This window comes from Neophocaena asiaeorientalis, unplaced genomic scaffold (genome assembly GCF_003031525.2).
Source record: "Neophocaena asiaeorientalis asiaeorientalis breed wild unplaced genomic scaffold, Neophocaena_asiaeorientalis_V1.1 scaffold30, whole genome shotgun sequence".
NCBI classification, from domain to species: Eukaryota; Metazoa; Chordata; class Mammalia; order Artiodactyla; family Phocoenidae; genus Neophocaena; species Neophocaena asiaeorientalis.
Window position 1 is genome coordinate 14273240 of NW_020174923.1, and position 15095 is coordinate 14288334.

The 15095-nt window shown below is 44.0% G+C and overlaps 1 non-coding gene across 1 annotated transcript; it reads left to right on the forward strand.

Annotated features, from left to right (window-relative positions):
* The first annotated feature begins 10959 nt into the window (after positions 1–10959).
* TRNAE-UUC (transfer RNA glutamic acid (anticodon UUC)) lies at positions 10960–11032 on the forward strand. Its single transcript has one exon. It is a non-coding gene; the product is annotated as a tRNA-Glu (tRNA).
* The last annotated feature ends 4063 nt before the right edge of the window (positions 11033–15095 follow it).

Here is a 15095-nt window from a genome sequence, read left to right on the forward strand (position 1 = left end):
CTCCAGAGTATAGAGCGGTTACACGCCAGCCGTAAAGATGGGCGTCAAGGAAAGACAAAGAGTCGCGCGGTGTCCTAAATTCTTCTGATTTTTTGCGCGGCGTAGGTCGTCGGCCTGTGAGTAGTGTGCGTTTCTCCATACTACACAAAACGAAACCTTACAAACGGCAGGGCGCAAGTAATGCCTAACCTGTTTAATATTCTGTGCCAGGAGCTAGGCTAGGAGCTGAGGTGACAAACTAGTCTTGTCCCTGAATTTAAAGTAACCTGTTCCGGTAGAAAGACCTTGTGTTTGAAAGTAGACTGATGTGCAACCAAATCCTGACTTTGTGATGAATTAGCCCTGTGACCTTGATCACTTAGCTTTTCTGAGCCTCAGTTTCTGAAAAATTAGGAAAAAAAAAAGTGTTGTACGAGGCTTAAATAATGTCAGGCACCTGGCACATTTTGTGTGGTAAACAAATATGTTTTTAAAGGACTGGTGTGACGTGGAAGACTTATGGATTGCAATACTTTAATAAATGCTAAAATAGAGCTATAAACAGCCTACACTGGAAGCCCAAAAGAGAGAAGATCTAACATTGGGAAAGCTGAAAGTACTTCTAGGTATTGAGCTCAAACTGTGAGCCAGGCGTATTCACAAGTGGTCAATATGTCCCTGCTCTCTGGGTTTGATTTACTGGAAGAGGGAACAGAAGACACACGGGCACAATATCTGGTTATCTTTACTTCCTTTATATGTTTTCCTTGGGAATTCTTTTCCTTTTTTCCTCCTAACTTAAAAGGAAAGTTTATTGTTTTTTGGTAATAATGAAAGCATTTCAGCCTGAGTTTGTAGTTGAATAGGACTTTTATTTTCATTATTTGCTACATAGTCTTTAGTTAAATTTTAAAATTCCTCTTTGATCCAAAACAGTAGTTATTTTGGCAAGTGTTTTGTAACGTCTATGTGATGTTGACTTTAAGAAAAACCAAAACACACAATGTAAGAGCTGTGAGTTGAGTTTATTCAGCGTCTTACTGAGGACTGTAGCCCAAGACACAGTAGGAGAGCTATGAGAAAGTGTTCCCAAGAGGTAAGGGAGGAGCCAGGCCATATATGAATTTTTTTGCTGGGGAAAAAACATCTAGTCGAACATCAAAGATAACTGCTAATCACAAAGAACAGACATCTCAAGTTAACGATTTTAGTGCTTTTCTACGTATGGGAAGATGCAAGAATCTAGGAGATGTGGAAAATTTTCCTTAGATATGTATCTTAACTATCTAGGGGCAGTATCCAAAGTACAGAATGCTTCCTGTTTTTCTCCATCCTGAAATCCCCATAGGCCCACTCTCAGTGGGTGACTTTAGTGACTAATGGCTTGATTTCCTTGTAGAACTGGAGTGGCAGACAACATTTTTTTAAAAATATTTATTTATTTATTTGGCTGCACCGGGTCTTAGTTGCAGCACGTGGGATCTTTCAGTTGTAGCATGCAGGCTCTTTTAGCTGTGGCACGTGGGATCTAGTTCCCTGGCCAGGGATTGAACCCGGGCCCCCTGCATTGGGAGCACAGAGTCTTAACCACTGGACCACCAGTGAAGTACCTACAATGATTATTTCTATTGCTGCTGAAACATTTTCTTAAAATATTTATTTATTTATTTGGCTGCGTTGGGTCTTAGTTGCGGCATGCCGGATCTTCGTTGCAGCACGAGTGCTTCTCTCTAGTCGTGGCGCACCCGGGTTCAGTTGCCCCACGGCATGTGGGATCTTACTTCCCCGACCAGGGATCAATCCTGTCACCCCTGCATTGGAAGGTGGATTCTTAACCACTGGACCACCAGGGAAGTCCCAAACATTTGTTTTTAAGTCAACATTTATTACACTGTCATACGGTTTCTACATTGGGAAATGAATTAAAGTGTTCTTTGTAGCCTAGAATATGATCTCCTTTTATAGGGTTCCACAGATTCTTGAAGTAGAGATGTTTTCACTATCGTGTACAGATAATGACATGAAATATTAATTTGGGGCTTCCCTGGTGGCGCAGTGGTTAAGAATCTGCCTGCCAATGCAGGGGACACGGCTTCGAGCCCTAGTCCAGGAAGTTCCCACATGCCGCAGAGCAACTAAGCCCGTGCGCCACAACTACTGAGCCTGCACTCTAGAATCCGTGAGCCACAACTACTGAGCTCACGTGCCACAACTAATGAAGCCTGCGCGCCTAGAGCCCTTGCTCTGCAACAAGAGAAGTCACCGCAATGAGAGGCCTGCGCACCGCAAGGAGGAGTAGCCCCCGCTCGCCGCAACTAGAAAAAAGAAAGCCCACGCACAGCAACAAAGACCCAATGCAGCCAAAAATTAATTAATTAATTTTAAAAAAGTATTAATTCAATCTTAGCTGTAATTATGTTGTCCAAATCTCTCTGTATTTTATACTTGATAGGGAGTGTATGTATTCTCATTGATTAATAGTGAAGTGTTAAGATCATGCTTCAAATACCAAATGCAGGCAGGGCTGCAAAGCAGCAAGAACTTTTCTTCATTACTGTGTGGGAATGCAAAATAGTACAACCATTTTCATAATCCCCTAAAACTGCAATCACTCAAAAGCACTTCAGTGGGTAAGTGGTAAGCAACTGAGGTACATCCTTACAACTAAATGCTACTTGGCCATAAAATATTGCCAAAAATAGAATGAACTATCAACACATGTCACACATGGAAGAATCTCAGAGGTGTTATGCGGTGGGAAAGGAGCCAGACTCAAAAGATACTATAATTCCATTTACATGACATTATAGAAAAGACAAAATGATAAGGATGGAGAACAGATCAAAGAACTCTCAAGAGATTGGGGATGTGTGGAGCATTTGGCTGCAAAGGCAGCACAAAGGCATTTTTGAGGGTGATAGATTTTTTCTGTATCTTGATTGTGTTGGTGGTTACAGGACTTTATGCATTTGTCAAAACTCAGAACTGGGGCTTCCCTGGTGGCTCAGTGGTTAAGAATCCGCCTGCCAATGCAGAGGACACGTGTTCGAGCCCTGGTCCGGGAAGATCCCACATGCCGCGGAGCAACTAAGCCTGTGCGCCACAAGTACTGAGCCTGCGCTCTAGAGCCCGCGAGCCACAAGTACTGAGCCCCCGTGTCACAACTACTGAAGCCCGCACGCCTAGAGCCCATGCTCCACAACAAGAGAAGCCACTACAATGAGAAGCCCACACACTGCAACGAAGAGTAACCCCCACTCGCCACAACTAGAGAAAGCCCAAGCACAGCAACGAAGACCCAACACAGCCAAAAATAAATAAATAAAATAAATTTTTTTAAAAAAAACAAAAACTCAGAACTGTTCACCCAAAAGATTTAATTTTATTGTATAAAAATTTTAAACAAAAAATTAAAATAAAAAATATGCTTCCATCATTTTCCATGATTATTTCTATTGTTATTTGTTTGTACATTTTGAGGCTATGCTATTTATTCTCATTATGGTTTGTGGCTAATATTTCCATTGTGGATTACACATATCTGTATAAAATAACTAGGTTATTTATGTCTTTTGCCTTGAGTTCTAATTTATCTCACATTAGCATTATTACTTGTCTTTTTTTTGTTTTTCTAATATAAGTTTGCCCATCCGTTTATTTCTAACCTTTCCATGTTATTTTATTCTTACTGTGTCCTTTGTATGAGGCATATGGTTGGATGATAGTGTTTATCCCAATGTGACAATATTTGCCTTTAAAAAACTTATTTAAAGATACATGCACCCCATTGTTCATAGCAGCACAATTTACAATAGCCAAGACATGGAAACAACCCAAGTGCCCATCAACAGACAAATGGTTTAGGAAGCTGTGGTATATATATACATATATATATATATATATATATATATATATATATATATATATACACATACATACATACATATATACATATATACATACACACAGTGGAATATTACTCAGCCATAAAAAGGAATGAAATTGCCATTTGTGGCAGTGTAGATGAAACTAAGGAATATTATGCTTAGTGAAATAAGTCAGAGAAAGACAAAATGATATCACTTGTATGTGGACTCTAAAAAATAATACAAATGAATGTATATACAGAAACAGACTCAAAGACGCAGAAGATAAATTTATGGTTATCAAAGGGGAGAGAGACAAATTAGGAGTATGGAATTAACAGATACAAACTTAGTATACATAAAATAGAAAAGCAACAAGAATTTACTGCCTAGGGACTTCCCTGGTGGCACAGTGGTTAAGAATCCGCCTGCCAGTGCAGGGGACATGGGTTTGATCCCTGATCCAGGAAGATCCCACACAGTGTGGAGCAACCAAGCCCCTGCGCCACAGCTACTGAGCCCGCGTGCTGCAACTACTGAAGCCCGTGCACCTAGAACCTGTGCTTGGGGACAAGAGAAGCCATCACAATGAGAAGCCCACAAACCACAACAGAGTAGCCCCTGCTCGCCACAAGTAGAGAAGAGCCTGTGTGCAGCAATGAAGACCCAACACAGCCAAAAAATAAATAAATAAAAATAAATGAATGAGGGAAGGGGAGAGGCAGCATGTGGAAAGGAGGGCCTCCGGAGTGTGGAGTTCCGGAGTTTGGAGTGGCTGAGAATCTGCCTGCCAATGCAGGGGACACGAGCCTGCCAATGCAGGGGACATGAGTTCAAGCCCTGGTCCGGGAAGATCCCACATGCCGCGGAGCAACTAAACCTGTACGCCACAACTGCTGAGCCTGTGCTCTAGAGCCAGTGAGCCACAACTACTGAAGCCTGCGCACCTACAGCCCGTGCTCTGCAACAAGAGAAGCCAGCACACTACAATGAAGAGCAGCCCCTGCTCGCCTCAACTAAAGCAAGCCCAGGTGCAGCAACACATCCAAAAATTAATTAATTTAATTAATTTTTTAAAAGCCCATTTTTGAAACAGTGGTTTGAGATGCCACTTTTATCATGTACTAGGGTTCCACATTATTCGGGCTCTACTTTTTTTTTTTTTTTTTCCAGTATGCGGGCCTCTCACTGTCGTGGCCTCTCCCGTTGCGGAGCACAGGCTCCGGACGCGCAGGCTCAGCGGCCATGGCTCACGGGCCCAGACGCTCCGCGGCATGTGGGATCCTCGCGGACCGGGTCACGAACCCGCGTCCCCTGCATTGGCAGGCGGACTCTCAACCACTGCGCCGCCAGGGAAGCCCCGGGCTCTACTTTTAATTTTATTCTATTTCACAGTCCTGTCTATTGTCACAGTACCACACATTGTGTCAATTTACATTAACACGTGATTTTATGCCTCATATATGAAAGATTTTACCTTTTTTCACTGACCTCTGAAAATGTCTTTACTGAGTTTACTGCTATAAAATTATATCCAAAATTTTAAAAAATGAATACATGAATGTAAAGAAGGGTGCTTAAAAAAAAAAAGAATTTACTGCCTATCACAAGGAATTATACCTAGTATCTTGTAATAACCCATAATGGAATATAATCTGCAAAAAAAATCCCAAATCATTATGCTGTATACCTGAAGCCAACACAACATCATCAATCAACTATACTTCAATTTTTAAAAATTCATTTAAATTTTGATTTTGAAGTATCTCTGAATACAGAGAGTACATAAAAGTATATGTGTGATTTGGAGATATTAATAAATTGAACATTCAGTTACCACTTAGTTTAAGAGAAATGACATCATCAGTAACTTTGAAGCTCACTTTCGGCCCCTTCTGACTACTTCTCCCTCTCAGAGAAAACCACTGTCCTGAATTTTGAGTTTGTCTGGTTTTTTGTTTTTTTAGACTTTTGCTTCATATATATATATTTTTTTTTTTTTTTTTTTTTTTTTTTTTTTTGTTAACCACTGTGCCAGCAGGGAAGCCCCGCTTCATATATTTGTTTATTATTTAGTTTTGCCTGACTTTGAGCTTTATAGAAATAGAATATACTGTATATATTCTTCTGTGACTTGCTCTTTTTATTGCTTAATATTGGTGACCTTCATGTTGTATGTAATGCAACCAGGAATTGTAGGAATGCGACCCGTTTCACTACTGTGTAGCATCCCAGTACACAGTTACACTGCAGCTTATACATCTCTCCTCTTTGGGTTAGATGTTTAAAATATCTTCCAGTTTTTAGTATGACAAACAAAGCTGCTCTGAATATTCTCGTGTGTGTGCAAAAGATCCTTTGGGGTATGCACATAGAAGCACAACTGCTAGGTAAGCCCATGTTTCCGACTTTCCAGATAATAGCAACTTATTTTCCAAAGTGGAGGCTCTAATCTGCACTACCACATTGGCCTCCACCCTCACCAGCTCTTGATATTGTCACACCTTTTATACGTTTGCCAATATGGTGAGTGTGAAATGATGTCTTTAGTGTAGGTCATGGGCCAGGTGTAGTCATGTATATTGTTGATTTAGTCCTCTTAGAAATGTTGAGCTAGCACTTTAATCAGGGATTATTGGTTGTAAGTGATGGAAACCCAACTCAAACTAGCTGGGATAAATAGGGGAAGGTTTATTTAAATAGGGGAAGAGGAGCTGTGCAGGCTGATGTCAAGCCAACTAGAATCAGAACTTAAGCTTGTCCAGGGCTCCTTGACTGCATCTGTGCTTCTCTTTGTCAACTTTTTTCTTTTGTGTTGGCTTTCTTTACACGATGGAGGCAGCTCCTGGGCCTCACACCTCCCGGCCTTGCCGGTAAAAAGGAAACGAGTCTCTTTTCGTGCCTCTAGTTGGGGCCAGATTGGATACAAGCCTACCCATGGGTTAAGTAAAGTTGGTCAGACGGGCAGCTGTTTTGGTTAACTACTACTGCACAACAAACCACTACATAACTTAGTGGTTTAAAACAACAGCCATTTTTATTATCTCTCACAGATCTGTGAGTTAACTAGCCTTGTTAACTGAAAACAGGGTTTGCCTCTTGGTAGGTGTCAAGCCAAAAGACACAACCAAGCCAAAGACTGGGAGAAGGAAGGATTTATTACTTGCAGCAAGTAAGGAGAACGCCGGGGAAATTTCGCAAAGCAGTGTCTCCCCAAGCAGCAAAACTGGGGAAATTTTAAGCTAAGGGTATATGCATATTCATGAAGAGGCTGGGGCAGTGTGTGCATATTCATGAAGGGCCTTGAGTAGAGGAGAATTCAGCACAGAATTGGGGCAAAGTTAAACAGAGTCCAAGCTTTAGTTGACTGAAGGCACAAAGGTCAGAAAAAGTTAATATCATTCCTTAGGTTCAGACCAGTCTGGGGTCTTAGCCATCCTCCACCTGGGTGGGGGCCTAAATTCCTGTAGAACAACTCAAAAGACCGTACCAGATTGTTATGTATATCCATTGAGGAGGAACTAGGACGCTGTTTTCTCACTGAACTATTTTTTCTTGACTGTGTTTCCTTTGCTCCTGCATTCCCTCACTTGCCTTAAGATCTTTAATTACTGAGACCTGTTCAAGGACAAGCATTGTGGCCAGGCTTAGAAGATCACAAAACAGGCCAGTAATGGCTTCTCTTATGTCAAGAAGGCCATGCCTGGTTCTCTTTCTCTGGAGACCCCCTCCCCTCTCTGCTTACGGTCTCAGCCAAGAGGGACTTCTGTTCCATGTGGTCACCCTGGGGCCTGATAGGGCTGAAACATCCAAAATGGCTCACCTAGATGGCTGGCAGCTGGGAGCTGTTGATTAAAGCAACTCCATTCTCCTCCATGTGGCCTGAGTGTGGCTTGGGCGTCTCCCAAGATGGCAGCTAGATTCCAAGAGGAAGGAAATGGAAGTTGCCTTCCCTTTTAAACTTGGGCTGGGAGGTCTCAGAATGTCACTTACGGTCAAAACCAGTCACGGGGACAGTCCAGATTCAAAGGGAAGGGAAATAGCTCTTACTTTTGATGGGAAGAGCAGCATGGCTTATAAGGAGGGAAAGTATTGTTTGGGGCCATCTTTGGAAACTTAGCTACCACAGTAGAGTAGAATGATTGGCCTCACCAGGGTAGGTGCCCACTAGGGCAGAGCCAGTACCACCTAGCATATCTGCCCTTTTTCCAAGGCGGGCCCTAATTCCTGTTCACTTGCTCCCTCCATGGTGAGAACAGCTGAAACTGAGCAGGACCTGGGAATTAGGGAAGTGAAGGAATGCAGAAACAAAGGAAAATCAGTTAAACAGGAAAAGTAATGACAGCAGTTCAGCAATAAAACAGAGTCCTAGTTCCTCCTCAGGGGAGGTATGTAATGATCTGACACACATATCTTTGAGTTCTGCAGGAAATTAGACCGCCCACCCAAGTGGAGGATGGTGACTATAAGCTGAGCAAAAGCAGGTAGACCCCAAACTGGTTGAAATCAGAAGGTTGATGATTAAGATTCCTGAAACATCACCCTATTACCTCACCACCAACCAATCAGAAGAAAGGCATGCACCCTGAAGCCCTCACCCCAAGTGTTGCCTTAAAAACCCATCCCTGAAAGCCAATAACAGGGAGTTTTGAGCATGAGCCACTCCCATACTCCTTGTTTGGCGAGCTGCAAATAAACACTATGCTTTCCTTCATCACAACCTGGTGTCAGTGAATTGGCTTTGCTTTGAGGCAGGCAAGTGGACCCAAGTTCAGTTTGGTAATACGGTCCCTTGAACATGGTAAACACTTGATAACGTTGAATTCCTTCTTCTGAATCTTCTTGTTTGTTTAACTGCACCAGTCAAATATTTTCCATCCTGCTTTGGCAAGGTCTCTTGTATCAGCCCTGGTCCCCCCTTCCTTTTCTTGCTCTAGATTAAGGCCCAAATAACCCTTGTTAACCGGCTCCTGATGTCTCTCAAATGTCTGTCTTTTGCCCGAACTCTCCCCCCGAAGCGTACCTTCAGTCCCATCTCACTCTGCTGGCTTGCTAAGAAAGCCCAGCCTGACATTAACGCCCCCACCCACCGGCCCATCCTGCCTGCCCTGCCTCATCTCCCACTGCTCCTCTGGGTAGAAGTCGAGCACGAGCTCACTTGTTTTTAGTGTATGTGCTGTCGAAGCAAGCACACGAGCTCACTAATGAGGCAGCTGGGGCTTCCATGAAGCCACACAGTCCTTTCCCTTCTCCAGGCTTTTGTTCGGGTCCTCCTGTCCCCCTAGACTGTTCCTTTCCCGTATCAAATCTGACAAAAGGCCTAGCCCAGATACCACTTCTTCCATGAAGCCCTCCCTGCTCTGTCCATCCCACCTCCTTCCTTCTACCAGACCCATCTCTCTCTTGAACACCATAGTTCTGTTTCTGAGTTTATTCTCACCTTCTTGCACTTTTCACAGTTGGCCTTGTACGTTGTGCAAGTCCTATCACCTTTACCAACTTGCAAACTGTGATATTCCTTCATGGTACCAATCCTTTGAACTTAGAAGCCCTTGATGGTATTTGTTAAAAGAGTGAATGAATAAATGAATGAATGAGTGGTAACCGTCCGAGGACAAAGATGAGGTCATCTGCAAAATGAAGGTGACAAAATTATAGCTAAAGTTTCTTTCTACTCTAAAATTTGGTTATGGACTTCCCTGGTGACGCAGTGGTTAAGAATCTGCCTGCCAATGCAGGGGACACAGGTTCGATCCCTGGGAAGATCCCACATGCCATGGAGCAACTAAGCCCGTGCACTACAACTACTGAGCCTGCAAGCCGCAACTACTGAAGCCCGCACGCCTAGAGCCTGTGCTCCACAACAAGAGAAGCCACCGCAATGAGAAGCCCGCGCACCACAACGAAGAGTAGCCCCTGCTCACCGCAACTAGAGAAAGCCGGCGCTCAGCAACGAAGACCCAACACAGCCAAAAAATAAACAAATAAAATTTTTTTAAAACGAAAAAATATTTTTTAAAAAATTAAAAAAAATAAAATTTGGTTATGTCTGTGAATGAGCTCTTGTAGAAAGGAGAGAGAGAGAACAGGTTAAGGTATATATCTTGAACCTTAAGAAACACAGTCTGCAAGGAGGAAAAAGAGCAGAGAGACAGGAGGAAAGCCAGAAAATGGTACTATCCAAGGAGGAAAAGTTCAAGAAAAAAGAACTGTTAACATACCTGAGGGAATTCCCTGGCAGTCCAGTGGTTAGGACTCTGCACTCTCACTGCCGAGGCCTCGGGTTCAATTCCTGGTCCAGGAACTAAGATCCCACAAGTCAGACGGCACGGCCAAAACAACCCAAAAACCAACCAAACAAAAACATACGTGAACTGAAGAGAGGCCCAGGGTAAAAAAGATAAAGCAAGACCACTGGGATTTTGCAGGAGGAAGAACATGAGCTGCTTGAGAGAAGTTTCCAGAGAGTTCTGTTGAAATAAGCTGGATCCCAGGGGTTAGGAGGGACTGACCAGTGAGGAAGAAGAGGTACTCTGAGAGGATGGCCGTTTCCACATTGGCACTGAGCTGGCCCTTTGAGAATATTAATATACGATACACTGGTACCACTATGGACACTTCACCATGGTGGCATATAGACTCAGCACAAATGGGTGTAAAATACAACAGCTCAGAGGCAAGTGAACAAATAATCAGCATTAGACTGAGCTCCCTCCCAGGGCAGAAACCCCAGGGGAAAGCTCACTCTTCTCTCCCAGGTGGCTGGTCGGTGCCTTTTGTGAGTTGTGCTTTTACACAATCAACCCCCAGGTGAGATCAGGAGACTTACATGTTATTTGAGGCAATGCCCCTTATCACCAAATATTTGTACAAACTTCTGTTTGTTAATAGTATTCCAGGGACAAGGCAGTCTGGGCTCCTGCCTAACCACATTTACGGGCCACAGAATGGTACCTTGTCACTACGCTGGGGGAGGGGCAAGGATAACAACCAGCGATGGTGGAACAGGCTGCAGCATCTGTGGTTGTCTCAGTGAACTCCGAGGTTATGTAGACAGCTGAGTTCTTTTTTTTTTTTTTGACAGCTGAGTTCTAATCCAGGTTGTGCTGGGAATTCCCTGGTGGTCCAGTGGTTAGGACTCAGCACTTTCACTGCTGTGGACCCAGGTTCAATCCCTGCTCGGGGAACTAAGATCCCATGTGATGTGCGGTACAGCCAAAAAAAAAAAAAAAATCCATGTTGTGCTGCTTACTAGCTATGTGTTACCCACCTGGCTGTTAATCTTTTAAGATTCCAATGTATCATCTGTAAAATGGGGCTAAGAACACTACCTCATTGAACTGCTGTGCAGATAGCATGAGCTGGTCCTATAAAACATGTGTTTGCACATTTCCAAACAATAGCCCACAGCCAACCAATGTTAACTGTGATGAGAATCATCTTTGCGGTAGCAAAAAAGTGTACAGTAGATTGGATTCTGTGGTAAAGAGAAGTTCTCCGGAGTGAGTGGCACAATCTCTTCAAATCCAGTCATCCTGGAACAGGAAGAACCAAGGTTCTATTTACCTAAGAACCAAACTGCTCACAGTGACAGTGGCTTTTAAAGAATTTCCCTTAAAAAATTAGGACATGAAAGAGATAAACATTTAGCTTGCTACCAGAAACTCTTGCTTCATTGTTTTATTTATCCCTTAACTATCCCTCAACATGTGCTGTAAGTTCAAGTCTGTTTGGGAGCAGCGGCAGCGTGGAGATCACTCAAAATAGTCAAAGTGGGGCTTCCCTGGTGGCGCAGTGGTTGAGAATCTGCCTGCTAATGCAGGGGACACGGGTTCGAGCCCTGGTCTGGGAAGATCCCACATGCCGCGGAGCAACTGGGCCCGTGAGCCATGGCCGCTGAGCCTGCGCGTCTGGAGCCTGTGCTCCGCAACAAGAGAGGCCGCGATAGTGAGAGGCCCGCGCACCGCGATGAAGAGCGGCCCCCGCTTGCCACAACTAGAGAAAGCCCTCGCACAGAAACGAAGACCCAACGCAGCCAAAAATAAATAAATAAATAATCACATTACAGAAGAATATTTAAAAAAAAAAAAAAAAAAAAATAGTCAAAGTGGATTTAGCCTGGTAAAGACACTGTTCCTTTGAGATGGTACTGAAGTTTTCAACCATGACCTCCCTTTCTGGTTTTACCAGCTTTTCCTTTCAAGTGTCCTTCAAAGGAAACTACTCTCTCGCTAAATAGCTATGTGCAAACCAACTTCATAATCATTTCTAAGTAAAAATTTGAAGGGTTTCAAACAGAATTGAGACAGGCACAAACATTTGAAGGCTGGATCATAACTTCCACTAGAGGGCGACATTTGCTAAAATAAAGAAAAGGGATTAAGGGCCACAGGGATTAACACTGGACGTTATGAGTGAGCCGGATTCCAGGACCTTGGCTGCCCCTATCACCTGCGGAAACTGGAAAACACACAGTCTCCACCCCCAGGAGATTCAGAATCAGTAGGGGGAAGAGGGCAGAAAAAGGTGTTGGGAATCTATTTTAAAAAAAAAACTCTTCAAGTTTGGGAGCCACTGATTTAGAGAAGTGAAAATAAGATTTTAGCTTACTTTCTCCCACCACTCCCTCCCCTCTATTGACATAGTCAGGTCCTGCCTGGGCCAGTCTTTGCTGAACATATATTTTAACCTTGGTGGAAAAAGAGGGCTTATCTTTACACTAAAACCATGACCTTTGCCTTGTTTAGTGGATGTTATTTAAAACAACTTCCAGAAAGGTCATTTTCAGTCCTTTTCTATGGGCAGGTCCACTTCAAAGGCACCCGGCAAAAATATTTCCATTTCTGTCTGTATTTATCAGCAATGCCAGCTTTTGCTTTATCAAAAGCAAAAAGCTGTCTAAAACAATACTTGACTATGGAACAAGATTGTGGGCAATGCTGCCGTAAATAAAACCAGAACTTATCAGTGTGAGTTGCTAATCAAATGGAGACAGGCACAAGACATGTGCCTGTCTGATTAAGCATAAGAGTAACCTAACTGGTGCATAAGAAATTCTGAGAACCTGTAACAGTGCAGTTATGGCCTGGAGATTTGGTCCAGATGAGTACAAGATAAATATACCTACCTGGTCCAGTCTCCTTGGAACGGATTTTTTTTTCTTTATTGGATCTTTAAAATTGATTTATGAGTCAGATTGAGGTAAGCATTCCCCTTTGTGTTTTATCTGCTGTGCTTACAGGGTCACAGTGACATTTTGAATTGTAAAAGGGCTGCCAGAGTTCCAGCACAGAAAGTTCCCCTCCTAGAGTCACTCTGTCGGAGAAAAAGCACCAGAGAAGGCATGTGAAAGCATTTTCTGATCAGGCTTCTCTTTTAATTCAACCCTGTGGTCTTATAGATCCTGTTGTCAGCTTGCATGCCGGACAGATAATCATTAAAGAGCTCCTCCCACTTTCTGTGGACGCCTCCCTGGACACCTGGCCACACTGGTCAGGAGTGATGGAGCTTGTGTTTCTGCACATCCCTCGCCAATCTCAGACCTCTCCGTTTGCATTTATACATGCAGATAACACTTTTCAAAATGTGTCTACTGCTTTCACAGTTGCCAAGATTTGTCCTACTCTTAAACTGGTGTGTTGGATTCTCCAGCAAGGGTTTAGTCCCTTGACTGTGATTCAGGCATATGAGGTTGGGAATGGGGAACTTTGTTGATGGGATTTGGTTTACCATGAGCATTTCTGTCTGCTCTAGTGGGATAGGATTGACTCACATGCACCCAGGTCAGACATCTGGTCAGTCTCCCACTACTTTTTTTTTTTAAATTATATTATTTTTTATTGAAGTATAGTTGATTTTACAATGTTGTGTTAGTTTCAGGTGTACAGAAAGTGATTCATATATATATATATATACTTTTTCAGATTCTTTTCCCTTATAGGTGATTACAAGATATTGAATACAGTCCCTACTTCTTTATTTCTCTAGCATTGCTTACTCCTTTCCCCCAAACCCTGAAAAATCTTAGGCTGTCATACGAGCAAGTCAAGAAAAATTAGAGGGCTTCCCTGGTGGTGCAGTGGTTAAGAATCCACCTGTCAATGCAGGGCACCCGGGTTGGAGCCCTGGGCCAGGAAGATCCTACATGCCGTGGAGCAACTAAGCCCGTGGGCCACAACCACTGAGCCTGTGCTTTAGAGCCTGCGAGCCACAACTACTGAAGCCCATGTGCCTAGAGTCCGTGCTCCCGCAGCAAGAGAAGCCACTGCAATGAGAAGCCCGCACACTGCAACGAAGAGTAGCCCCTGCTCACCACAACTAGAGAAAGCATGCGGGCAGCGACAAAGACCCAAGGCAGCCAAAAATAAAATTAATTAATTTAAAAAAAATTAGAGAAGCTGCCGTCCTTCTTTTCCTTTTCTCCTAGAATATGGAAATGTTGTGCTCTGAACCTTAGTTTATTCTGTCTTGTTACAAATGTCCTCTGGAGAGAGGCTTCCATCAAAGTGGAGGGCAGCATGAGACAGTGACCAAAGAGCTGCGGGGCTCTTTACATCAGGTTAATAGCCCACAACCTTCAAAAGGACCTTGTATGAGTCCTCAACAAACCCACTCCCTCCAGTGAGTTGGGACACATGTCAAGCTTCACGAGGTCACATCTACAAATGCCACGTAAATACACATGACACCAGCAGCTGAAATGGTTTCCTTCTTTGCTTGTAATTTTTGGCGAATGATTTGGCCGTGGTTATTCCAAAGGGAACTGTTGGCTGTGGACATGATTTGAGGGGAATTCCTGAGGACAAAGAAAGGGACGTTTGGACTAACTGAGGCGCAGCTGGAGGACCCCAGGGCTGCGAACTCGGCAATAGCCGCGCGCAGGGCAGAACCGCCGGGTTTCAGGAATCCCCTGCCAGCTGCCGACCCTCATTCCGGAGGTCGCTGACGATCCCACCACGGCGGGAAGACGGAGCGGGGACTCTGGACACTCGGCACCGGCTGTCTCCTGGCCTTTCCTGATCAAGTCTGACGCAGCGGATCTCTCAGCGGGATCACTGGGACCGCCTGGGGCAGGGAATGCGCCCGTGTGGCGGGGTTGCCGGTCTCCCCTTGCCCTCAGGCAAGCTCTTTGCCTCGATCACTCAGCGTCCCTAGATGCCCGACGCAGAAGCCTGGTGCTCTTCTCCTGCCGCCGCGGCCGGGGCACTCAAGGCCAGCCGGAGGCCCAAGCTGCCTTTGCCACCGCCTATA